The following is a 26224-nucleotide window of genomic DNA, read 5'->3' as shown; positions in this document are numbered from 1 at the left end:
GACCAACACTTGCGCTTTCCAATAGGCGGGGCGCGTAGCGGGCCAGGGAGTGCCGCTTCGCCAATAGAAAATTAGCAGTGAGTCGCGAGGAGTGGGGCGGGCCCAGGCAGCAGTGGGGGGGCGAGGCTCGTTTTGGGAGTGGCGGGGCTGTGAGCCAATGGGAGCAGGCCAGTGGGGCGGGGGGGCCGGGGGCCAATGAGGGGGCCGGCGAGGCGGCGGCGGCTGTCTGTGAAAGTGTCGAGCTGCTTCGCGAAGGGAAGGGAGAAGATGATAGAGGTACCGCGTTTCCGGGGTCAGCTGGGGGTTAGGGGCGGGGCCTCCGGTGGGGACCGCCTACCAGGGGGTGGGCCGGTCGGTCCGCACCGTGAGGCGGGCGGTCTGGCAGCGGGCAGGGTGTGAGCCGGGTTTCCCGGGACACCCCGGGGGCGCGGGGCCGGGGCGCGGCGCGGCGCGCAGTAGTTTGTCCGGCGCGCGGATGCGCGCACCCGCGCGCCAGCCATTGGGTCCCAACCGCCGTTCTGAGGCGCTGGGCGCGCGCCAGGGATCCCGCCGCGCCCCGCTCCTCGCGCGTCCCGCCGGGGTCGGGCGGAGCGGGGAGGGAGAGCCCCGTACCCGCCGCCTCCCCCGTCACGTCCCGCGGCTTTGCGGAGCTTCATCCCGTCCCAACAAAGTTTGCGAGCTGGCAGGGCCAACCTCGCCGCTCCCTTGAGGGTGCGTGCGGCCGGAGGGAGAGTTGGCACAGGCGCATCCCCCGCTCCTCCCTCCCTCGTCCCCTCCGCGGAAGGGCCTCTGGCCGGGCCGCTGGGAAAAGTTGCCAGCGCCCTTTTGGGAGCGGCGCGACGGCAAAGCGAGGGCCGAGTCCGCAGGGACGGATGGCAGCTCGGCGGCAGCCCCCGGGAGGGAGGCGGCGGATGGTGGGGGGTGCGCAAGGTGCTCGGCGTGGCAGCGGCCGTGCTGGGTGAGGGGCGGCGGCGGGGGAGAGCCGTGCTTGGGAGGAGTTGATAGCCCTCCGACAGCGGTGAGCTCAGCTGCTCTTTTATGCTGGCCCTTCGGGCTCACAGAGAATTCGCACGTTCATCCTTTCTGAGGCTGGCAGCGCGCTTCTACCTGAGGGAGCCATCGGGATAGTTTATATCGCGGGTCCAACAGTGGCTTTAAAAGCAATCAGTCTGTTGCCCTTCTAGTGCCAGACATCTGTTTATGTCAAGATGGCAGGGTATCGTACCCAGGTTCCCTTAGCCCTTTCGATAGGGAGTGTTCTCATATTTATTAATCGGAGTGCAGAGGTAAAATGAATTCGCTAGTCGCTGCAGCGAGAGAACTAGAAAACAAACTGCCTTACTGCCCATCATGTTATCCAGCCTGTGCTTCCTTTTGTAGCCGAATAAGTCTCTATTTTTCAGGTTTAATGCCCTCTTGTCAGTCTTGTAGTCCTCTCTGCTGAACTGCAAATGAAAAATTGTAATAACGTAAGACTTACAGTCTAGTAAAATGAACAAATATTGCACAAAGCCTGAGCCTAGGTTCTCAGATCAAAGTAATTACTTAGGAGGAAAAAGTATTCTATAAAGACTGCGATTTTTTACATCTGTGTAACAGTCCTGAAATCTGAACACCTTCTTGGGTCTTCCTGAATGTCTGGCATGTACTCTCATATAGAAATGATATCTTTGAAATTATGGGGCTAATGTTGTAGAAATGCAGTATCATTTAGCATCTGTGAATTTTAGGGTGCTTTGCAAGAAAGAGTAACTCAAGACAAAAATAAATCTGTGGCATAAAAGTAATGTCATCCTTCTCTTACACAAAAAAACCCCCACAACACCCTCAGAGGCAGGAGCTCTTTTACTAGATAGGCTGTCAGATGCTATGAGTACACAATATTAGAGCTGATTAGGAGGATCCTTCCCCCCCCCAGTGGAAAATGTGGTATTTGTGAAGTTGCAGTTTTCTGCAGGAAAGTTCCAGTTTTACTGGAAAAAAAAAAAAAAAAGTTAGATTTTTCTGACCAGAAAATTAAAGTGATGGTTCATGGCTACCTGCCTTGAAGACTTCTGTCAGTTCCATTTTCTGCTTACAGGGAGAAACCACACTTAAAAACATCTTCTCCTGAGACACCTCCACCTTTCCCCTCCCCCCCCCCTTTATTTTCCTCCCTTTAGATGAATTACTTGAAATTTTTATTCCACAAAAGATGTGAGAGCTTTACTTATCCTGAAACACAACTGAACATTTTTTCGTAGGATGAAAATTCCAATATTTGGCCAGCCTGAATCAAAACTTCTGGAAACTTGAGACCAGATATTTGGCTTGTCCAAACTGGCTAGTTCCATTGTGTTTAGTCCACAGAGGATTTGGCCCTAGTTAATTAATGGTTCACCCGAGGTCATGCAGTGAGTTGATTTTTAAAGCTGAGGACTGAATCCAGAGCTGTTATTATTAAATCCTGTCATATATCTTGAAGTTTACTGCACAACATTGTATTTTTCTTAGACAAGCTGGATTAATAAGAGCCAGAATCCATGAGGCTCTGATTGCAACTTTTCTTAAAAATCATATTCTGAAAAATATATTCAATTGTGAACTTACTAGAAAAGAGAGTAAATATGTTGTAATTAGTGCATAGATGACACTGACTACCGAGGGAGAGAGAGGCCTGAAAAACTGCTTTTGTTATTTAAACCTTTCTTTCAAAGCACAAAAGCATTTGATTGGCACTTCACTGATTTAATAGTCCATTTGTAATTCAGGAAGAACATTACAGAAGATTTTAGCATTATTTTAAATCTCATCATTTAATCTGTAGGTGTTTTTAAAAATCCTCATTTCTGGCAGAATAAAACTTTCTGATAGAATGTAGAACCTGTGACTAGTTAGTTAAAGATACAGGTGCCTTTTGTCTTCCATAATGAAATGGTTTATAAGTCTTAAAATGTAACTTGTTTGTTGTGTTAGCACACACACACAAAAAAAAAAAAACAAAAAACAACACCAAACCCTTCTGGCCAAGTATTTTGTGTTTGCTGTTACTGTGTTGTAATGTTAGGAATGGAATCCTAAACCCCTGCTTTAAAATCAGGGTCGCTAGCATTCAAGCTAAAGAGGAGAGAGCAGTTCAGATCCCGTGCGGCGGCAATGCCAGATGTACAAGATACCAGCTAGCTCATTCAATAGTCTGAATTTACCGAGGTTGCCTTTCACCTGTACTTGCATAAAGATGCTTTGTGAAGGTTGAAATTTTTTTCTGAGTTTTTTCTGTTTTATTCATGGGGGAGATACAAAGGCAAGGAATCCAAACAGATCAGGGTGCACACTCTTGTTCCTCCCCCACCCCACCCCTTGCCTCTGTGTCTCTGATTTTGATGGGTGAAGAAGATTTTCATAAAGTTCATAGAGGCTCATCTTTGCCTTCTAAATGTTTGGGGAGTGACCTCATTGCTAAAATATTAAATGCTAGAAAGACCCTGAATTAAACAGCACTGGAATGACTTCTCAATGTCAAAGAGCCGTCAGTGACAGTCTGAACAGACCTTCTGCTGCCCAGGCCACAGCTGCACCTATTGGCTTCATTGTACCATCCCTCCTACGCACATGCATGCCTGGCATTGTTTTGGAAATACAGCAGAAACTTGATAATTCAAACATGACTCGGAGAGGCACTTGTGGAATTAATTTATTGGGTACATTAGTGACTAGATATGCAGGCAGATTAAAAAAAAATGCTGTGTCATAGTGTATGATTTGTTCTGTTACCTCAAACAGTGTGGTTTAATTGTCACTGCACTAATTGACTCTCCTGGAAAATATTTTGTTTGGTGTTTAAAAAGTAAAGTCTTAAAAGATCTCAGGATGGTTCAATCCTTGTTATTTAAATCTGTGACGGGAATTGGGTTTTCAGCTCTTCAATGAGGAGTTATAATTTGGGATTAGAAATTAATCCATAGCACCTATTTTATGGCACAGGATTTATAGCAAGCCTCAGAGGTTAAACCGTAGCCCTAGTATACTGATGTGTGCTGTAGGCTTATTTGATTTCAGCAGGACTGCCTGCCTAAGACAAATAGGATTTGATCCTTGCTGGGTAACCTTGGTCAAATTCCAGGTGACCCTCAAGACTTACTATTTCCATCTTGGTATTAGAAAATAAATGTGTCCTTTTTGTTTATTTTTCACAGGGCCTCAGTATTGTTCAGTATAGTTTGTCATGTGAGACTGTAAATCCCTTCAAGCGAGGTGGGATTTTAGATTTGCAATGTGTTCTCAAATGATCCCATGTGTATCATGAAGGAAAAGGCTGTCCTCTGGCCAAGTATGGACAAAACTTCTGAAGCTAGGCTCTTTAAGTTTCCCAAGTGACTGCAGATATTAATGTAGAAGATGCTATGGGGAAAAATAATTATTTTTATTTTGTTCAAAGTACCGAATTCATGTTAAGTAAGCAGAATTCTTCTGTAATTGCATACATAGTACCCCAAGAAATCTCACCAGCAGTTTAAACTCTCTGAAGAGGCCAGCTATTGCAGAAAGCGTGCACAAATCTTTACGGTATTGAAAAACAAAACACAAACATTATAGTTTCTCAAAATGGCAACTTTTAGTAAACTTTTTTTGTTTACCCTTCTGTAGCCATGCTGACCCTTGATCTTTGGTATCAGAGCGACACAAACAAAACAAAATTCAGTTCTTTAATTTTCATGAGCAGTATACACTGAGATGGATCATTGGGCATTTCTGAAGCAAAATAAAATAGTTCCCATTGACAGGTTTCAACAACCAGAGGTGATTTTGGAAGGTCTGTGTTACTTTACAGCCTGAGGAGACTGAGCAGAACAACAAAAAAAAAAGATTTCAGTATGTAGATTATTTTGTGCTTACAGTTATTAGTAGGTCTCAGATTCTACTCTGATTTTCCCAGGTATTCATGAAAGGTGCCTCAAGGACTACCAAAATGCAACACTCTGTAATCAAATTTCCTGGTAATATCAGGGAAAGTTCTGAGTCCAACTATTTTACTATTTATTCCAAGAAATAATTAGCCCTTCACCTTTCCTTTTTTTTTTTTTTCCACATCAAATATGGGGTCCAACCCAGTTATTGCTTCTGGTATTTTCATTAAAGCATACTGAAGACTGAATACTTGTTTACTGGTTTTGGTTCCTGGCTTAAGACTTGTGACTTGTGAAGCTCTCTGCTCTGCCACAAATAGCATATTTGACTTTAGGGAAAATTGCTCAGCCTTTGTTTCCTATCCGTGTAACGGGAATAATACCATGTGCTGTCATCACAAATATTTGCAAAGGTATGTACACGGAGAAGTCTGAAGTGCTGCTGTTACAGTTAGGTATAATATCTCAAGTAATAATTTCAAATAGTAGGATAGTAGGTGCCAATTATTCTATTGGCTGTTTGGTTTGACAATAAATGCCAGTGTCAGTAGCTTTATAAACTTTGGTGTAGTTATTCTGGGTTTGCATGAGAAAACAGAACACAGCTTAGACATGAATTTCCTCTTTGAAATAACTGAAGTGACATCAGTGGAATTATACAGGGATGATTTTGGCATGGATACTACTGAAAGACATAGCGATGTGTGAGTGCTTTGGCCTCATACAAAGTGAGCTGTATTGGTAGAATAGGAATTCAAAGCTTCTTTGGAACTGTAGTATCCTCTTTAGCATTTTAAGTTTTCAAGTACTGCAGCTAGCGTGTAGTGTTTCTGGAAGAACTTCCAGGATTCAAAAATGTGCGTGTTTCACACTCAAAACTAATTATACACATAAATGTCTTAATCCCCCACACAACCTTGAGCACATCCACTTGACTAAAGCTTAAGAACTTCAAACTTTTAAAGAACTTTTGTGACAAACTCTGCTTAGAAATCTAGGCTTTTATTTCTTGTACGTAATGATTTCTATTTCCAGACATTGTAAATATTTGCCTTTGGAAAAATCTTTGTGTGATGTTTACCCACATCACTTTATGGAAGATGAAGAAAGTAGAAAATAACCACTGTCTCAAAAATTGGTGACAATGTTAACTGCTTATATTTTTGCATGTATCTTTTCAGACCCTGAGGCTTTATTTTCACCACCAGCACTACTAGTTCTGTATATTTCTCTCTCCCACTGATGGTAGTTGTAGCTTGTAGTCATTAAGCATAGCTACTTCCAGTTAGATACCAAACACCCTCAAAACTAACGTAGAAGTTATGGCTTTTAGGCATACTGAAACAAGGGCAAAGTTCTTTGGAACAGATTGGGAGGAGTGCCTGAAGTTTGGTGTTTGGGCCACTAGAAAAGTTGTTGTTCTTCAGTATTTTTAAGTGTAACAGAATGAAATTAGGGATTAAAATAGCAGGTGCTGCTCTTCTTCTGTAGAAGCAATATCTGTTTTGTTAGGCAACTTCCTGTTTCATAGCTGTAAAGTAAACAAATAAAATCTTTGTGCTATTTAGTTGGAATTTGAAGGTTGGGTCCAATTTCTCTCCAAAATATTCGTGGGACTTCTCCCCTATTGTAGTGTGTGAATAACATCCACTGAACTCAATGCGAGGGTTTTTTTTTATCATGTGGCTGAAAAGAAGAGTCCCTATTTATAGCCTTCAAACATTGGCAGGTGCAAGACTGGTGAGAAACTTTAGTCTCACACATACAAGCTAGTTGTTTAGCAGAGTCTTCTACATGGTGGTAGCTGCTCTTAGCTGGGCCGCTAGAACCAACAGCGTTGCTCAGTGGCTGTCTTCTTCTTGAGATCAATCAGCTTGTATTTCCAGGAGGGTGTGTAATGAAGAAGGGCCTGATGGTGCTGATTGCAGTAATATACTTAGCTATGGCAGCTTTAGCTATTATTTATAGAAGTGCTAATTATATCAATAGAAATAGCAATATTAATACTGTTAAGTGTCAGAATCCATGCTTGACAGCATGAACCAAACGCAGCTACTGTGAAACAAAGCAGCCAGCTTGTCTCCCTTGTCAAACCACCAATATGCATTTCAGGAAGAGTACACACCCACCTTAATTGCTTGGGGTCTCACCATTTTTGCTCATCTTGTTATATCACTATCATTTCAAGCTGAAAACTCACAAGACCGGCTGTTCCCGTGAAATGTAAACTGTATCCAAAGTCAGTCTGGAAAATTCAAACTGTGACTAAAAGTGTAACAGTGGATTCCAGTTTAAAGCTGTCATCCTACAATGCTGGAAACTGAAAATTGTCTCAAAGTTCAGAATCTGACCCAAACTTCTTTTTTTGAGTCTGTATTCTACCACTTCTTGTTTACAAAATAGTTGGTGAAAACTCACATAGATTTCAATACCCACAGTTACGTGCGGACTACGTTATAACCAGCCTTAATTGGCATCTTTTAAAGGGCAGAAATCATATTACCAAAAAATAAACAAAACTAAAAGAAAACAAGAGCATATTGAGACTCATTTTCTGGCTGCTTTTTTAACATTTAAAATGTGCTTGATTTCCTGTCACAGCTCTTGTTACTTCTGCCTACCTCTTGTGACAGTGTTTTAGACTGACTTCCCACAGGAGCTTACAAATCAAGCAGGTTAATGTCTTCATTAAAACTGAATAACAGTTTACTTTGGGAAAAAACATATTAAATATTTCAGGATATTGAACACCAAACTACTATTAAGCTTTAACTAATGCATTTACTTTGCTGACACTTGCTCTCCGATGGGACATGTAGCTCAAGTTAATGTCAGTAGAAGTGATGTTTAAGACTTCATGAGAAAGTGTTTCCAACCCCTTCTAGACGATTTTACTCTAATTCTATCACTCTGTACTTGAGAAAAAGTTTTAAATAAGTTATTTCAGCAACTTGCCATCCTTATTTTGGAAATGTACTGGGTATAAATGTCTCCTTTAGAGTTTTAAATAATCCTTTCTGTGTCCTAGATATATGTGGTACACTGTGTAAGAAAGTGACAGTCTGCTGGCCTCTGGACATATGAAGAATGTCCTTAGCATACTTTGCCTTTGGGAGGAAAATACAAGGATTGTCACAAACAGAAGAGTCTGGGTTTCTGTCACCCATGACTGCGAACGTGCCTTAAGGTGTGACTGATTTAGTGGATCAGCAGAACAGAAATGGAGGCATGTGGCCAGCCGGTCAAGGTTTCTCAGCTGGCAAATGGTGGTATTCTGCGTGGGTTGCTGCTACTGCAAAACTGTGTGTTCGTGTCTTTCTCACTCTCTGAGAATCCATTTGCAATGATGCCATGTGGGACACAGGGGCATCCTATCAGTAATAGGAATGGGGTTTGTTTGGGTTTCTTTTGTTTGTGTTGCACTGCAACTTCTGTTGGTGTAATTTGCTTTATCAGCTCTTCTTTTTTTTTTTTTTTTATCTCTTCATTTGGCAATCCTATGGTTTACTTATCTATTATCAGAACCATGTCAGACTGTGATGCGTCATTCTTTCTGGATCCAACAGCAGCAGCAGCCCAGTACATGATGCAATCAAACAACATTCCTCCACTGACAGATTTAGACCAATCCTTTTGAAGTTTGTTAATTTATCCAAAATCAAAGCCAGTTTCAGCTCTATGCTGTAATAATACTGATATTTTGTTATAACCTTTCTCATCATGGGTCTGTAATAATCCTGGAACTCTTCTGACATCTCTTTAAACTCTGTGAACAGGTGATCTGTGAGTAAATCTCCCTGAGGAGTTAAAAACTTTCTTGAATTATTTACATCTGCTGTAGGAATTCTGGCTTGTATCGCATAGTGGGTAGGTTGCATAGATGGTACAAATAGGATGATACAGAAAGAAACAGAGAATGTGCTTAGCACATAAAGATATGTATTAGTTGTGTGAATATATTTAATATATTTAATCAAAAATAACTCCTACTGTAATGCTGCTGGCTTTAGCTGAGTTAACTTGAGGAAAAAAAAATTGCCTGCAAAAGTTAGGTTCTTAGTTATAACCATAAAGAGATGGTTGAAAGAGCTGAATGGCTTAGAGCAGGGGTGTCAAACTCATTTTCACCGGGGGCTACATCAGCCTCGCGGTTTCCTTCGAAGGGACGAATGTAATTTTTTGACTATATGAATAAATTTAGGACAGCATAAATGTAGGAGTAGTTACATTTAACTTTAATACATTTAACATTTAATGCATTTGCTGTAGGAGTAGTTACATTTATACAGTCCTAAATTACATTTGGCCCTTTGAAGGCAACCACGAGGCTGATGTGGCCCCTGATGAAAATTAGTTTGACACCCTTGGCTTAGAAAATAATTTATGCAATAGGACAAAAGTAAAAAGCTGTGTTTAACTACTAGTGAGTATCTGAAAGACTTCATCCCTCAGTGGTGGTGTTCTGCAATATAATGAACCCTATTCCCATCTATTTTGGCAAACTTGGTAAGTCATGATAGGGCAGTAGGTAATTAATGGGTGCATGTGGAATATTAATTCTTTTTTATCTTTACTCATGATCACACTGCATTTAAGATGTGTAGAGCAGAAAAAACAATTGTCAGTTTTATTTGAATAATTCTGTGGAGAACTCCACTTTTTGAATAAGCAAATACAGATCAATATTTCCTTGAATTCACTTGTCATGCACATTTATTCATTATATTGTCATTCTTGCCCTTTAAGTGGTTCCACATGTCACATTTTTGAGAATTTTACATTTGTCATTTGAAAACAAAAATTGTCTGGCCTAGTCCTGACTTGCAAGATAAATAAGATAAAACTGCTTGGTTTTGTCTAACATAGTGGCTGAGTACTTGTACTCTTGTGGTGCAAATGCATACTCAGGTTCATGATTTGTTTTCTGAACGGCCTCGTGGACCTTTGTGTAGACTTTGCTTTTTGTTCCAGTAAAGTGTAACACTTCAGTCAAAGAATGTAGACTTACGTGGTACAGGCTGGCCTCCAGTGACATTACCAGAAATTGGAGGTTGAGATGAAGAGGGTTAGTAATCCCCCTTTGCAATGAATGGGTCATCATCCTGGTGCCACATGGGAGACATTTACCCCGTCTTGCTGTCCTGCACATGTTCTCTGGATGCCCTTCTCTTGGGCTGGTAATATGGCGCTTTTTACTAATGCAGTGCTGCTCCTGGAGAGCATGATAACCTGGGTTTTGGGAAAATAGTTTACATTAATACTCTCCAGATTCCAAATTAGTATTTAAGTTATTTGCATGTATATATTCTAACAGAAACTAGAAGTCCCAGATGAGATCAGTTCTCTATCCACTAGTGTGGGGTACTTTACATACTGTAAAACAGAGGCACTGTTTAAGGACACTTGTAGTTAAATAGGTGGGGGAAACAAAATATTAGAATTCCCACTATAGTGGCTGCAGACCAAGACACAGAAAGATTTAGTGACATGATCGGGATAATCCAGGGAAAGGAAAGAGAGGTTTTCAGAGGCAACTAACTCCCACTAAAGCAAGCATGGGAGTGATGTGCCAACCTGCCATTTGTGCCTTTGAAAATTTCCCCAGGGAGTCTATTGTAGAGCCAAGCATTGAACTCTGATCTTCAATCCCCTACCAGACAACCGTTCCTTTCTGCTTTAAGTATTTTTAATTGAAAAATACCATCTGAACTGTGTCTGTAAAGAATTTATTTTCCTCAGAACCTCCCAAAGAAAAGCAAAATGATGTGCTGCAGCAATAAATTAACCAGTGATCAAAATCAAAACCACAGTCTTGTTATGAAAACCAGAACTGGTGCGTAAATACTGTGAATTTCTGACACCACTGAAAAAATCTCCTCTGGTAAATGTTAATACTTTTAGAACTAAAGATTTTTGGTTTAATTATTAAACTACTCAAATCTCTTCTAAACAGACTTTACATGCAAAAGCAACAAATTGTTTAAGAAAACAAGCAGAAGTTCACCTCTTGCTTTTCTGCAGGCACTATTTATATCTGTGTCGGTGTTTGTTTCAGTGAAGAGAATAAAACTGAAGCCTGCATGACCCTATCTTACTCTTTCCAAACAGCAGTAACACTTTTGCTTTTTTATAGAGTTGTATGTATATTAACTCACATATTCTCATCACATCATGAGGAGGTGGACTCTCTTCCCATTTTGCAGTTTGGGAAACAGTGGCAGAACTCAAGGTTATACAAGTCCGGAGAAATTTTTAGAGTCAGATTACGCTGCTGGAGTGACCCATGTTCAGGCCACTCCAACACGTCCCCTAATAATATTTTACAAGCCTGAGCCATCTGTGTGTGATGAGATCAGAAGTAAGGAAGTCTGTAGTTGCCAAGAGAATTTTAGCTTGCAGAATTGTACAACTACAAAGAAATCCTACGGCGTCAACAAAGGAAGCTCAGAGAAATATTCACACTGAGAGCTCTTTTGGACTATTTTAATTGGAGACTATTTGCTTTTGTAAAATGTTAAGGGTTCGTTCTTCCTTTTGCCCACTTTATTGTTACTGACAGTATTGTAAGCTTTGCATACATGAGTAGTAGTCTCCAAAATGGCCAATCCCATATTTTGCAAAAGCAAGAATGTACTATTTCTGCTGCACCTCTCTGTGCACTTGTAGGGGTAGCCAACCTTTTTGACTTGGCTGAATTCCAATCAATGTCTTCCTTCCCCTGACAGACAAGCTCAGAAGTAACCCAAACAAGACCCCTCCCCCCCAAGAATTCTGTCTTTTTCAGACCCACAGAGTTCTTGCCATGTGGGGACCTCAGAGGTATGATGGGCTTATTACTTACGTCTTCCTGCTTTTGTTTTAAGAAGTACCTCACAAAAACAAATAAATACAAAGGATAGGCTTTTCAAAAGCTCTCAGCATCAGTCTAGCTCTTCTCCCTTTGAAGACAACTGGGACTTGAGTTGACTTGAGATGAAATTAAGCCAATACTAAGCATTTTCAACACTTCCAGTCATAGCCTCTCCCCAGAGAATTTATCATCCTAAAAAAAAGGGATTGATTAACACTGAAGTTGACCAATGGATTTGAATCTTTAGCTCTCAAGAACAGCTCTGATTTTGGAACAGGAAGTCTCTTGAATTTTTCTTTTGGTCATGATGGGTTAAATTCTATTAGAATTTCTCCCTGTTTGTTTTATTAGAAAATGGTATTTATTTGACTGCGGTATGCTACCTAAAATTGTTATAATTTGGTTCTTTATTTCCATAAACATTACTGTGTTTATTTTGGAAGGGTGGTGACTTAAGAAAAAAAAAAGACAAATTAATCTTAAAAATATATTGCTTATCTCCCGTATCTAATTTTCTCTTGTAATCAGTGTATATAATTTTTCTATAGCACCAATTTAAGCAAAAAAAAAAAAAAGGGAGAGGGAAGAGAGGCATTAGAATCTATTTTCAGGATGGCATATCAGACCACACGCACTTATGGGGTAGAGTAGATTTGTTATTTTGGGCGGTACTGTGGAACTTATGAGAAGCTTTCTTTTTTTATACAAAGTTAGTTCAGAGTAGATTAAAGTTTATTTCAAACTCAGCATATTTGACCTCAAGCATCATAAGAGTCATGTAGAATTGGCTCATGCTATTAAATTCCTACAGTGAACTCCATAATAATGATAAATTTCTTTCATAAACTCTCTTCATAATTAATACAGGTTTCATTGTGGGCACTGCTATTCTCATATTGATTATCTCTACAATTTAGATTGGACTCATAAAACGATGTCTTTGTTTACTCTAATGACCAGACATTTATTTTATTTGGATAACTCTCATCATTTGCAAACTGAACTGGGGATACTGCTACCATAGAAATTACAAATATTTCAGAGCTCTTTCATGCAAGAGCAGGGATAATTTTTTGGCACCTGAGATTAATAATACTTTGGTGTTCTCTGATGCCTCTCTTCTGAGAATCTGAGTTCTTTATGAACATCAATTAATTAAGCTTTAAGACACCCTCCTGAAATAGGGAAACATTAGTAGCCTCTTGCACTGATGGATAAACTCAGACATGTTGACTGACCTGGTCAAAGTCACCTGCCAAGTTATCATGAATATAACCCTGATTTGTTGATTACCAGTCTCGCCCTTTAGTCGTGAGGAGTTTCTTTCTGCTGGCATGATAACATTCAATGTGGCATAGTTCCTTTTGATAAAATGTGGTTTTTTAAAAGTTATAATGCTTAGGAATGCTTTATCTGCTCACACGAGTATGGACCTTTCTTGCAGCTTGTTTCTTCTAAAAAATAATTTCATTTTATTTCCAGTGTTCTCTTATAAGCTGTAGTAAACTTTTAAGGCTCTAATAATCTCTTTTAGAGGAAAAAAAAAAAGATAATTTCACATTTCTGACAGACTTCAAAAGAAGCAGCTTTAGTGAGAAAAGCAGAACATAATGAATGATAAGACTGAGGTTTGAGTGTATTGAAGGAAAAGAGCCACAAACCAGCTTCTGTACACTTTAAACAATGTTATGCAACAGGTGAACCTTCTTCTTGGTCAGTCCTGTGTATAAACAATACAAATCCACCTTATTACAATATTAAAAAAAACCCCTTTTCATATAGCTCCAGTCCTGAGAGCTCAAGAATGGGGACAGTATATTTTGTTTCGTTCAGTTGCTCAGACACTGAAGGATCCAGAGTCCCATGGGAGCTGCTGAGCTCTGCTTGTTTTATTAAGTTCAGAGGATGCTGGGGGAAGTTGCAGTGACTGGCAGCAGGCAATCCTTAGAAAGCCTTGGAGACAAACAGGAATTCCAATTTTTTGAGCTGCATTCAGCCATCCTGTTGTTGTCAAACCTCCAAGCAGGGAGGGGGAGATGTGGATGTCATAAGCGGCACGTATATCCTTACTAATACTTGCAGTACAACATCCCCCATGCCTGAGGACAGTAAGTGCAACTGAGGACATAGTGGAGTTTACAAGAGTACCTCACATGTTGAGATGCTTTATAGTTCCCCCCTGTGAATAGCCTAGTGAAAACCATATGTGAAATATAAATATACTGGGACTTAAAAATGGAGCTACATTCCAGCCTTTTAAGTTAATTTTATAACATGCTGCATCTGAGGGCTTAATGTGTGTTGTATCCAATGCTAGCTGAATAGTGCAGGGCCTAATAAATGTGGTATGTACTGGAGACACTAAAGTGTCTGCTGGAAGATGCAAAAGCAGAACAAGATGATGGTGGAATTATCACATTTTAGTGAAAGAACAAATCCAGTTTGAACCAACTGGCTGCTTGCTTCCTTTGGTCTGAAGGCAACAATGAACTCCTGTTGTCATGCTGAGTCAGTTGGCAGTGACTCACTTTATCGGTCTCAAAATTGTCCGGCATTTCATTAGAACTGCATTACGCAACGGGTTGTTCCCTTTCCCCCTTTTTTCCCAATACACTTGTAATATTAATAGGCACGTAAATCATCTGATGTTAACATGTTTCCTCATTAACTTTTACTTTTTTTAATTATAAGATTAGTAATGATACAACTTCCCAAAGAGGGAAATACAGTAATCCCAAATCTGACTTGAAATTCTAAGGCACAAACTTTCTTAGTTATGCACTTCTCTCAGTTAAAAATAAGTTGAAGCCTTTTGTTACTTTCCACAGGATATTGGCGTAGCTAACATATGCTCACAATTGTTCAGCTGAGGTATGCGTTCTCTGTTGGGTGTGGAGAGAAAATTTGTATGTGGAAGCAGCAGCCAATGTATCGGAGCCGAATTTTTCTCCCTAGCATGACTTTTTTGGTTATTTCTGTAAAGGCCACTCAAGTGTAGTATTTTATCCACTGAAATAGTGCACACGTGTGATGCAATTTATTTTATGGGCATATTTATTCCTTAAACACAAAAAGACACATTATCTAAAATGTTAAGTGTGTGATTCTGTAATTAAAAAATAAGGACATCCTCATAGTCTCTGTAGTCTGTGAAAAAACTTAGGTCTATGAGGCTTTATATCTAACTCTGCATAACAGTGCACTTCACCAGATTCTTTTCTTTTAGCACCTACGTTCTAACAGATTCAAAGTGATATGAATAAACTAAAAATGTGTAAAAAGTGATGCTGAGTTGGCTGGACAGCAATGCATCTGTTCTAAAATCCAGCATTTCTAAGTTCAACCATCTTGTCAGCCTTAATTTAACATCTGTATTTTCCACCCGCATGATTAAATTAATTGTGTTCAATAAAATCCATTTTGCATTACATATTTAGGGCAAAAATACGGATCTTCAGTTCTTAATCTTAGAAGACTTGATATATTTGGAATATGTTCTGTGCCTGTCCCAATCTTGACATCCTATCCTGGGTTTCATCTTGTCTGTCTGTGTTTGGAATCAGTCCTGGTGGCTATGAAATGGAAAGCTTCCAAGCATCTTTGAATAATTTTTAAATTTTTTTCTTCGGTGGTTCTAGTTCTTTGTTGTTAATTAGATCAAACCACATTTCCACTGAGGCTGTAACAGTAGTGTCATCAACCTGTAATCTGTTAAATCCCTCTGAAACCTTCTTCAACTGCTTTTGTAAATTTAGTACCTCTCTGTAAAGTTCCTTGCAGAGTAAAGTGTGCTATTTTTTGATCAAAGTTCTTCTTGTTCTCAGTGCAAATTTCAAGACACTTGTTGAAGCAAACGTAAGGGCACGTGTTCCCAAGAGCAACACTAAGTGTCTCTGGGAACCAGGGACATCAGTCTTCCTTTTTCATTCAAGTCAGCCAGGCTGCTGGTGATAGCAGAGTGATTTTTGTCTCTTATCTCTACAGTACAGTTTTGGGAAAATTTAGTTTCTACTTCTGCACTCAGTGTGGCTGAAATACAGCACTGAGTAGCCATGTGTCAGAAGCAGAATAAAGTTTTAAACATTCTTGTTTCAATTTTGGTTTCGTTGTCTAACCAAATAGTAAAGATATCTTTCTCATGTTTTTTTCATTGTTTTAGAATGGTATCTTCGGTAACATTGCAGCAATATTTGTGGTTTTCATTTTGGTACAGAATTAATAGCAGCACACAAGGACATACATTTCACTGTCTGTATGTTGTGGCCATTAGGAGGTCATTTGTCATGTTCATGTAGCCAGCCTGCACTGATGTCACTGTTCAATGCTGTTACTTTTATTTTTCCCCGTTTCTTGACTTGGAGATTCTTGCATTGGACAGCTGAATTTACAAGTCTCTAAAATAAATGTTTCAATCATTGCTATCAATTGCTCATTTTGTGTTCCATTGAAGGCAATATCAGTAAGATAAAATAAGGTTGCATCTGTCTTGTTAAGCATAGCTTTTCTTTATAGCATAATCAACTAATAAGCTTATTTCTGAGTCTTCAAGGCACAAAGGTGTCTAATGTCGAAGAGCGTCTAGGAGGTTTGGAACACAGATTTAAATTGTCATTGCAGCTATATTTAATAACGATAATGATAGCACTAAAAACATCTCACTTTCAGGATCATCAAACTCATCAGAGTTCTGCTTCAGTAGTTTCGCTTAAAGAACATCTCATCTTCAAGGGTCTGCAGAAATGAATTGTCTGCACTTTTTGAAATGGATGTGAATTCATCCTAACTTTTTCTTGAACAATTTCTGACAATACTTACACTGTACTGTTCAAGAATTATCTTGGATTTTGTATTACTTTGGTATATGCATACACTTGTTTCCTGTTGCTTTCTTCAACTTCTCTTTAAGTCAAATAAGTTAGTATTCTTCTGTATGTTAACCATTAAGCTCCAGTTTGTAACAGTGATATGTTTAGTATTAACAGTAGAGCAAGAAACCTGTTGTCTGGATTTAAGTTAGGATTGAAAACCTTAGTGAGATAGCTAGCTTTCATTAGACCCTTGTTTATAGAATACTCAGACTACTTAGTGGCAGTTTTTAGATCCTAAAAATATTGTAAACTCATTTTCAAAACTTGTTCCATTTATTACTTTTTAGCATCTGATGACAAATGATTCCATCAACTAGCAGCACCTCATTAATCAGGCCCTGAAAGCATTGCTTATTCTCCATGTAAGTAGGTAGGCAAAAGTGTGAATTTTTTCCTGTCTTTTACAAGGGACAGAAATCTTTGTACTCTTGTCACTTCCCTATTCAGTTTTAGAGTGTTCAGATTTTTTCAGCTGCAGATTGAAATGAGAGCCTAATTTTTTTAAGGATTGCATGTTCCTATTCTTTGTTATTTTCATATTATTGTTTCTAAGTGGCAAATCCTGAATAGTCAGCACTAATAGAGAAAAGCCACTGGATAGTTCCGTATCTGACATTGTAAATGTAGGTGTCGTGACTCACGGACTCTTGGCCAAACTAGATACAAGCAACAGAAGCAAAATGTAATAACATCTCCCTTGGGACCATTGTGAGGGGCTGAGGACAGTTATACTGTAACTTGTGTTACAGCAGAAGCAGACCTGACATCTTGGGTCAAATGTATTTCTGCTTGTAAAGCCACCTGTAGATTTCTCTGTTGGGGCTCTGTCTCATCAGTCACATACATGTGAGTTTTGCTTTGATGTTTAAAGAGGAGGGTGTGAGGAACACCTCTCTAAAAGACAGTGTTCCTCAGATGGTTTCAGTTGCTGAGAAGACAGAAATATACTAGTTTACCAGTACTATAAAATTCGTGCTGCTTTTGTTCATATTTGTCACTGGCATATTTAGTGGTCCTCTATACTTTATTGCCTTTTTTTTTTTTTTCAATCTCTCTTGTGTCCAAAAAGTAGTATGCATGTATGTGGGTACACATACTGCTTTTAAGAGTGAGAAGGATTTATCAGGTACTTCAGGATGTCCCAGGAAGTTTTCTGTGAGTTGAGAGCCTGGCCACAGCGGGAGAATGTGTAGGATTGTAACTGTGTGGGATAGTTTAGTCTTCATCCACCACGTACTTCCTTGTCCCCATGGGGAATGCCTCAGGTCCAGAGCTTCTCTCAGAAATTCCCAAGGCTTGATCTAGTCCTGAGTGCACACGAGACAGCTGAGTACTGAAAGGCCAAGTTCGCAGGAGGGAGTAGGAGTATGAAGGTACACTTAGAGGAGCGGGTTAAAGCTGTGAAGCAACCAGGGGTTTTACTGTAGCTTTTTTCATGCCATGATCAACAGCTCTTCCCAGACATATGCAGTTGCCTATGATAAGCCTAAAGACTGCACCTATAGGAAATTCTTTTTAGCCAAAGCAAAATTGGCTAGGAGCTTTTTGGAGCTGAAGAGACTTCAATTCATACTCAAGTCCATGAAGACAGAGGTGCTTAGGGCTACTCCTAAAACACTGGGGTGCTTCCTAGGCATTTAATTGTGACAAAGGAGTAATTCAAGTTACCATGTATTACTTCCAGCTTCATGGTTTGCCTTTGCCACAATTTTCAACATGCTTCCTAGTCTTTAATCTACACATCTTCCCGCTGCTAGAAGACAAATTGGAATTTTTTTTACTCTTCTTTTGCTCTTGTAGGGAGCTTTTTTTTTACACTCCTTGAGGGGAATGAGATAACTTTATGCACTTTTCCTTTGTTTTATTCCCCGTTTTGCCTGTCTGTTCCTTGATGGCTTTCATTCTTTGATCAATTCCATCAATTTTAATTGGAATTTTTTCTCCCATCTTCTCTTGTGATAAAAAGATATTTTCACGTAATCTGTTTCTTTGGGCCCAACGGTAAAAGGGCTGTCTTTGGGAATTCGGACATCTATTTTCCATTAAAATGAATGGAATACAGTGTTAGTGTCTTGTAAGGATTTGAACACCTTTGAGCTATTGTGAAGCAAATATTCTTGTTCCTCTGAAAGAGAGCTCTTGCCATAGACAGGGATGGGCAGTCTTGAGCTTTGAGACCTGTGGATAGTGCTGAGAGCCTGTAAGTCAACTTTTTGGTTTCATTTGTCTTGCACATAACTTTTCTCAGAAGATTGGCCTGTAAAGTAGTCTCAATGAACTTCCAACACGATTAAGTACCTAACACCAAAAACTCCTAGAAATTGTTATGTTGTGGTTTCTCCAGAAAATGATATGATTTCCGTCTATATTTTGAGAGAGGTGTCAGACTGAGCTGACTTTCAGCAGTATAGTAAACTGGTGCTTTATTTCCCTGGTGATTGACCTCTTGTGCTCAAAAACTACAGCTTTAATTTAGGAGGTAAAAAGCTTGTAGCCTGCTTGACTCTGAGGTTCTAATTAAAGATTGCACTAGATGTGAGCTGACACTTGGTTATTTGCAGTCAGTCTCCTAATAGAAGAAATCTTGGATGTTTGAAGCGGTGTTGACTCTGAAGACTTTTGACATTCATTTAAATGTTAAAACGGTTTAGTGGTTTACTGTTTGTGTTTTTGTTGTTTTGTGGGGGTTTTTTTTGTTTGTTTTGGGTTTTTTGTTTTTTGTTTGTTTTTGTTGTTGTTGTTGTTTTAATTTTAAGAAATAAGGCAGGAAAAGAGATAATCCTGTTATGGAGACCTTGAGCATTGTTGTCCCATTTTGATACCTTGAGCCTAGAGTAGTGTTTAGATCGAAACAACAGTTTGGGAGAGTAATGTCCCATAAATTCTTTTCATTATAACCCATGACTGCCTTTTTCATACCTATTTTTAAACTGTGAATGATTATCAGCACTAGATGCATGCATGAGCTGGATGTGGTGCCTGAACAGCCAGTCCCAGTTCTTGTGACTGAGATGTGTTGTACCTAGCAGCCATTAACGGGGCACTCCCAATTTCATCCCATAAGACCATATCGGATAATCCCAAGTGAATTTTTATGGTGTATTACAGTTTTACTATATGAATCCTGAGAAATTCCAGATCGAAACTCGGTTTTACTTAGTTGGATGGATGCCTGATGTATAGCTTGATATTTATGTGAGATTTCTATCAGACATGATTTTTGTCTCTTGCTTGGTGCGTGGCCCACAAATGGTCTACTAAAGCTAGTTGAGACTTTCATTTAGCTGTAGTGGTAGTACCTTTGTTTCTGAAACAGAAAGCTTTAAGGTATACTGTCAATTATGATTCTACCATCTGTGATGTTATCACAGTGTGGTAAAAACAAATGTTGAGTTATTCCAAGACCACAACAGAGAGTACTTAAAGTCATATTTGTATCCTGATTCTTACCGATATTTTGTTGGCCTCAGGACAACTCAATAAATGGAACAGCAGGACAGCAAAGTATCGGTTAATATAAAGTCATCTTTATTCTAACTTCTGTTTATTTTGTGGCTCTTGTTGCATGCTATCAAATGGTTTCATGATGTGACCTCTGATTTTGAAACAAAACACATTAAATGTTAGTTAATACCGATTAGTGCAATATTATCATTGATTCTTTATTTACTCAAAAATCAGGAAATTAAAGTTCCCCTGACAAACTTGATTATGCCTAATTGCACAGATATTACCAAGGGGATCTCTTATTACATAATCACAGATGATCTTGGTAGCAATACCAAATATTACAGTCCTAGCTAATAATTGCAAAGAAAGTTATAGAAAAGGAGCCCTTTGACCATAAAATAATATCTAACTCGAACTTGTTACAAAACCTGACTGAAGAGTAGCATTGAAGTTGGTGCAGTTCGTTTCCATTGTATCATTTTGAAAATATTATGTTACCTTGTTCTGTATGTTCTAGTTCTGTAATGAAAGACCCTTCTGTTCAAATACAGGTAAAAAAAAATAATTGTTTGTGTGTAGGATACCCAAGCTCATTTTTGTCTGGCTTACACCACCAGTAACCTCACCAGATCTTCCAATTTTTCATAGGTCTGATTGAAGTAAAGGGTCTTGCCTCTATGCTTGTGTAAAATAAGTCCTGAGGCTTAATTTTCAGTTAATACAAATTTTGCTTTTAATTTCTTTGGCTTTAAATAATAATAAACTCTTTCATATTTTCTTTTAAAAATGAATTTAAATTAACATTTCAGGAAAAGAAATGCACCTCTAAATGTGTCCTGTAAAACAGCTGAGCAAACTGTGTTCAGTGTATCCAAAAATATTCTCCTTTAGGCTAAAACAAAAGGAGTAATTTGAACCAGTCTTGCTTGGTTTTTCTAACCTTATATAAAGTAAAAAAACATTCAGACCGGGACATTCCTTTTCTTTATTACATCTAGTACATCTAGTTTTTTCTTCTTCAGAAACATCTCTGACTAAAAGTCTCAGAGATGATGAATCCTGTTCACCAACACACAAAAATAATCTCCCTGAGGTTGTCTACGGACGATCAAGGTTTGTGAAAATGAAAATCTTTATACTTAATTTTGGTGGTGCTAGTGCTTGTAAAATGATTGCATCCTTAGTAATGTTTCCTGTGGAACTGATACAGAGATCAGCAGTTTTTTTCTTGGAGTGAGCTTCTCAGACTAACCAGGATAAACCTTTGTTTGATGTTTTACTCATTTCCATACTCCATGGTCTCTCTAATATTTAGTTCACCCCAAAAAGAATCAGGCACTTTTATATACTCTCAGGTCAGAGACAGTTGGCCTAAACACACCCAGGTCCCTGTGCCTGATATTTTCTGTTAGCTGACTGTGGGATTTTAAGGGCATATATTCAGAAACACTAAGCATGGGGACTTAGCAGGAATTTGGGCTGTCTGAATCTGGGTCCTAGGGTGAAATTTTGTGCTGAGCTGCTTCAAAGTATCATACAAGCCACACAGTTCTGAGAAGTCCAGCCTTTTGAGTAACTTACAACTCCAGTCTACCTGGTAAATGGATTGGTTTCTCCTTGCCTAGAATACATGGAGAAAAATCTTATATAGGAACTTTCACAGAGTGCCTATATTTGAGGAAAATATTCCTACATCAGCTGAAGAGATTTCATGGTGAAGTATTAGATGAGTAATGACACTTAGTGTTGCTCCTTTCAAATATTACAACATTATTGTACATAGTGTGATTTTTATGTGTGTGTATTAGTCATATAGCCTTAGATTTAAGAAAATAAAAAAAAAAATTTATGGTTTTTGTAAATGTATAGAAAAGCTTAAAATGTACTTGGGAGATAACAGAGATAAAAAAAAAATCCCTGGCCTTTAAGACAATCATGTAACTTTTTGAGCCTAGTCAAGATTTTTTGGATGTTTGAAGTTTCAATACTGTTTGTATCTTTTCTGTAGAGGTGTTTTTTGCCCACTTCACGTATAGTCAATCAAACAAAAGTTAAAATATGGAGTTTCTGTCTTTGTACATCTGATACACTTAAATTGCATTTTTCTTTCTATTTTTTCCGGAAGGGGCTATTCATTTGGGGGGGCAATCCTCTCAGATATGATACTCTAAACTACCCATTGAAAGAGTAGCATATTTGAAAATGCTGACATAAATATTTTCCAGGTAGAACGGATTCATGCTTATAAGCTTGTGAAAATATCCAGTTGCATCCAAAGGGTAAAATAACAGCTTCCAAAATATTGCTAGTGATGCCTCTCGCTTCTTTTCCCCCACCTAGATCAGATCTTCATTCATGATCAACATAGTGCATCTCAACTAATACGACAATCACTAGAATTGCAGAAGTTTGTTTTGGTTTGTTGTGGATTTTTTTTCTACTATTTAAAGCGGGTAAAATTAAAGTGATGGCCACCTAGAGCTTCAGCTTTTTCACTGTGGTTTATATCATAACCGTGTGTAATTATTATGACAGCAATCAAATCCTCCTGCATGCTCCCTAACTTTCTGTGACAAAAATAGAAATCTTTGACAGTCATCCTAGTTATCTGGTAGAAGAAAGTGATGGATGTGCATCCTGACTTGTTTGTTACTGTAGCTCCTTTCAGATGCAAAACTACTTTTTACAATTTGTTGTTCAGTTTAGGATGGATTCAGTATGAATTTCCATAAGTGAATCATCAAAATTCTAGTCCTTAAATGTTGACCGAACTGCAGCATGACTCTTTATAACTAAATCATAGGTAACCTTTGGGAACAGTATAGTTATATAATAGTGGGTGCACCACACAATGCAGTAGGCTATGTAACAAGATCCGATGCCATTGTAACTCCACAGCTTGGATGAGGGCCTTGCACATTAGCTCAACAGCTAAATTGGTCACAAATGGCCTGCCGATGCAAATAAAGGTAATATCCTATCACTCTCTAAGGGGAGAGGATGAACACATACATAGCCGAGACCACATACATATCTGCAAGTTGTTAGGTGTTGAATAATCACAACACAATCTGCACATTCAAGACAGAGCTAACACATGAACATCCCGAGTGTCTGTACATTTATGTGTAATGAGGAGATGGGGATAAAGCATGTGGGAGTCTGAGGACTTTTTATCTAGTTTTGGTTTGTGAAATGGAAAACGGTATGTTGGTATGATATTGGACTTCTGGAGTGTTTTATGAGGACTCTCAGTCCCTGTAGGTGGTGATTGATACACACCTGTGTTGATGGGTATAAAAGCAAGGGATTGGCTTTGTTGGGACAAAATTTATTATATTGCATAGATCTCACTGTTGCAATTTACTGGTGCTACAGCAATATTTAGCCAATGTAATACTAGAGTAATGCAGTACTGTTGTATCTGACATGGGATTTTTACGCAGTGGAAACACCATTTTGCAGCCTTTGTGCAAAGTGGCTTAAGGGCTTTGTGCATACAGTCATTGTGCAAAGTGTTCCTTTACCAAAGCGCTGGTAGTGTCATTCCAAAAGAAAGTAGGCATTTATGGTACTTGATACATATTACTTGCAGACAGATTTTCACAAATCCATTGAAACTGTTGGAGACATATCAGTTTTACATCTGATCTATTATTCAGGACATTCTAGGATGGAAAAAAGAACAACAAGCAACATTAGAAAAGCCAGTTCTGGTTCAGCAAGTGTGCTTCAGTCTTGGCAATCAATTGGGCTGTCTGAGAACCTGATCCATAGAGGCAGCATAGCCTGAACTTCTTATCAGGAAAGCCTGACATCCCAGTCTTACTTCTGTTCTCTACAGAGCATTTAACTCTTTCCATTTAGTTTTTACTATTTGTAAAATGGGAATGACAGTAGCTTTTGGCCAAAGGAAGTTGTGAGATCCGATTTGTTAATAGTATGTGCAACTGAACTATGGAATAACAGATCAAAGTTACTAAATTAAAGGAAAGTATTACTTATTTGGAGGTCTGGCACTAAGTAAAGACTGCTGAGATGGGAGAACAATTGAGATTCTTTGCATATTGAAAGACACCAGAACTGCGTTGTATTTCTCTCTTTCGGTCCTCAGCATCTTCACCACTAAATCTGCAGGGATAAAGAGCTTTTGTGTGGTTCTATGTTTTTGTTGACCCCTGCTGATGTAAATCAAACATACTGTCCTCCTGTTATCTTCAGGTTTAGAAAACCTATTTTTAATCACTTCATACAGGTATCTAATTTGAATCAGCCTGCCACACTGCAGGACTCTTGTGCTTTTTTAATTGGCATCTTTCTCATTACATTTGAACAAAGTTGCAGAGACACTGCAGGACACCAGTAGAGACATCTGAATCACCAATCCTATTGGGCTGTCAACATGATGGTGTGATATACCAGAGGAGTCTAGGGGATCTGCGTATGTAGTGAAGGGGACTAAGTGGAAGCAATCAAGTTCAGACATGTTGCTGTGAGCGTTTCTAGGTCCTGCCTATACCATCTCTAAGAGAATTGCGACAGAAATTTGCTTGGGATTTTTTAACACCAATATAGTGTTAAATCAACCTGGTTTCTAAGAGCAGTTCCTGGGATTCTAGTAAAGCAGAGTTCCCTGAAGGCATTGATGGAACTGTTGCAGGGCAGGTGTGTGGAATACATCAAAACCAGTATGTTAACCCACCACAAGGATGGGCAGGATACCCAACCAGTTCATGGAATCAGTCCCACTTGCATGTCTTCAGAATTTGAAAAGTAGCCCTTAGATAACTGCTAAGAGGCCATCTGGTTTGGGTTTTTTTCCAAAGGAAGTAGCTTTTAGCCTCAGATATGGTTATATGATGCTATTACTCCAAGATATATCTAAACTCAGCATGTTGATGCACTTGGCAATACAAAGAAGAGAGACCAGAGCAGTATAGAATATGTTATTTGACACCAAAGCACCTTACTTCCCTCTCAGTCCGTCATCCAGAATCGTGTCATTTGCAGCAGTATTTCACAGTTCTGGTGGGCAATTTGATTTTTCCCATCTCCCCTTTACCACTGAAGATCAGTGTGTTCTTAGGGCTCTGCATCTCCCTGGGAGAACTGTAGATGTGGCCTCTGCTGTGCCAAGCACCAGAACTTTCCACCTGCCTTATGGTGCTAATGGTTTTTTCATTCTTTTCAAGGCTCTGCTAGAGGGGTTGGGGCTCCTTTGCCTCCCTAATGGCCATGTCTAGTGATTAACTCTGAACTGAGAAGACAAGTTTACAGGAAAAGAAAAATAGGAGTATCATCTACTGGGTAGATCAGCATTGCCTGTTCTTGCATTCAGGATGGATAATGCAGCTTTTTACTGAGGCGTCTGAGACCCTCTGTTCCAGCTTCTTTCTCGTGGGGTGAGCCCATGTGTGGCATAACCAAAATTTTGTGTGTCTGCCGTGGGAGAGGTACATTCCCGGGCACGTGTCAGGATTTTCCTTGGCTGTCCTGCTGCGTGGCCAGGCGTAGGCCAGCCATGTGACATCCATGTAGGCCCTCACCGTCACATGGCAGGTGCATGTCTAGTCCTGTGACTGGGCTGAAAGCTGTCAGATGTTACATGCCCTCTTTCCTCTTCCTGCAAGTGAACTAAGCACGTAGCCCTCGACCTGCACACGTAATGGAGAGGAGGAATTCCAGGCCCACAGGAATGCGGAATGACGGAGAGCCGCCTCTCATCAAGCATTTTGAATCAAGCACACAGGAAAACAATTTTATGTTGGCGAAACATTCAATCGGGATTCTCTGGTCAGTTGCACCACTCAGGATTTTTTTACGATCTTTTTGTATGGTTTAGGTAGACTGAATGATTTATAAGACAACAGAGAATCGGACCATTGATGGTTTAGATCCATTTAGAAAGACTTGCAGACAAGGAACCAGTTGTACAGATGACATCTTTTGAGGTTTTCATTCAGGTCAGATATTCTGATTTCATAAAGATTACAGCTAATTGGATTAATTTCTGATTGAGGGCCAAAACTAGCTTAAGTTGGAATCTACGTCATAGTTCCTTTCAAACAATCCTGAGGTTTGAAAGTGCTTGATTTAATTCTGCTCTTCTGCATGTACACAAACCCCATGCAACTTTGGAAGGGGTGGCTTTGTGTTCCGGTTTGGGTCTG

The 26224-nt window shown here is 39.4% G+C and overlaps 1 protein-coding gene across 1 annotated transcript in view; it reads left to right on the top strand.

Annotated features, from left to right (window-relative positions):
- Window positions 1-230: 230 nt before the first annotated feature.
- Window positions 231-26224, top strand: part of ZBTB20 (zinc finger and BTB domain containing 20) — a 490245-nt gene continuing 464251 nt past the window's right edge. Inside the window, exon 1 of the mRNA XM_071809214.1 lies at window positions 231-276. The gene's annotated coding sequence lies outside the window, so the exon portion shown is untranslated. The remainder of the gene's footprint in view (window positions 277-26224) is intronic.

Source organism: Patagioenas fasciata, chromosome 1, assembly GCF_037038585.1.
Source record: "Patagioenas fasciata isolate bPatFas1 chromosome 1, bPatFas1.hap1, whole genome shotgun sequence".
In the NCBI taxonomy this organism is placed as follows: domain Eukaryota; kingdom Metazoa; phylum Chordata; class Aves; order Columbiformes; family Columbidae; genus Patagioenas; species Patagioenas fasciata.
Note: the sequence above shows the minus strand (reverse complement) of the source record. Positions and strands in the feature narration are given on the sequence as shown.